This window comes from Apium graveolens, chromosome 5 (assembly GCF_009905375.1).
Source record: "Apium graveolens cultivar Ventura chromosome 5, ASM990537v1, whole genome shotgun sequence".
Taxonomy (NCBI): Eukaryota; Viridiplantae; Streptophyta; class Magnoliopsida; order Apiales; family Apiaceae; genus Apium; species Apium graveolens.
The window spans coordinates 124,396,203-124,397,411 of record NC_133651.1 but is presented as its reverse complement, the minus strand read 5'-3'; the positions used below and the strand labels follow the sequence as shown (position 1 = coordinate 124,397,411).

Below are 1,209 nucleotides of genomic sequence, written 5' to 3'. Positions count from 1 at the left end.
TTCCTTCCTGCCTGGCACTTCAGTATCGCTGGGAAGTGTGCCAGGTTGACTATTGAGCACTGCATTGGCTATTTGACCGATTTGATTTTCCAAGGTCTTGATAGAAACCGCCTGACTTTTGCACAACAGCTTAAGTTCCTCAAAATCAGCACTAGAGGGTGGAGCAGCACCTCCTTGTTGAGGATATGATTGCCTTTGAGCATACTGCTGTGGTTGTTGGAATCCAGGTGGATTAAACTATTTACTTATGCCTTGCTGATATGGTTGCTGAATAGCATTCTGATTATTACTCCAGCTGAAATTTGGATGATTTCTGTTGTTAGGATGATAAGTAGCTGGCACAGGCCACTGCGGTCGCTGATAATTGTTCACATACTGAACAGATTCATTAACAAGAGAACACTGCTCCGTAGCATGAGAACCTGCACAAAGCTCACAAACCATAGCTATCTGATTGACTCCATAGGTGGCTAGAGAATCGACCTTCATAGACAGTGCTTTGAGCTGCGCTGTAATAGCTATAGCGGCATCAACTTCCAAAATACCTGCTACCTTCCCAGAGATCATCCTTTGAGTCGGGTTTTGATGCTCATTTGCAGCCATAGTCTTAATAAGATTATAAGCCTCCGTATAGCTTTTGGCCCACAAGGCGCCTCCAGCTGCTGCATCGAGCATGGGCCGAGATTGGGCCCCCAAACCATTATAGAAACCAGTGATCACCATCCAATCAGGCATTCCATGATGTGGACACTTTCTCAACATCTCCTTGTAGCGCTCCCAAGCTTCGCACATAGATTCTGTAGGTTGCTGCGCAAACTGAGTAAGAGCACTCCTCTTAGCCACAGTCTTCGCCATTGGATAAAACTTCACCAGAAACTTTTGCGCAAGATCTTGCCAAGTAGTGATAGACCCAGTTGGTTCAGAATGTAACCAGTCCTTAGCTTTATCCCTCAGTGATAATGGGAAAAGCCTCATCTTGATAGCCTCATCAGTCAAACCATTATATTCGAAAGTACTACCGATCTCGACAAAATTCCTTATGTGCATGTTGGGGTCTTCAGTCGCAGCACCTCCAAAAGAAACAGAATTCTGCACCATCTGAATAGTGCCCAGCTTAATATCAAAGTTATTATCCTCAATAGCCGGGTGAATGATGCTAGACTGAATGTCCATAAGAGCTGGATCTGCCAGAACTATACGATCACCCAT

At 44.8% G+C, this 1,209-nt stretch overlaps 1 non-coding gene across 1 annotated transcript; it reads left to right on the top strand.

The window, feature by feature from the left end:
• Positions 1 to 733: 733 nt before the first annotated feature.
• LOC141662718 (small nucleolar RNA R71) lies at positions 734 to 840 on the top strand. The gene has a single exon (XR_012550817.1). It is a non-coding gene; the product is annotated as a small nucleolar RNA R71 (small nucleolar RNA).
• Positions 841 to 1,209: the final 369 nt, after the last annotated feature.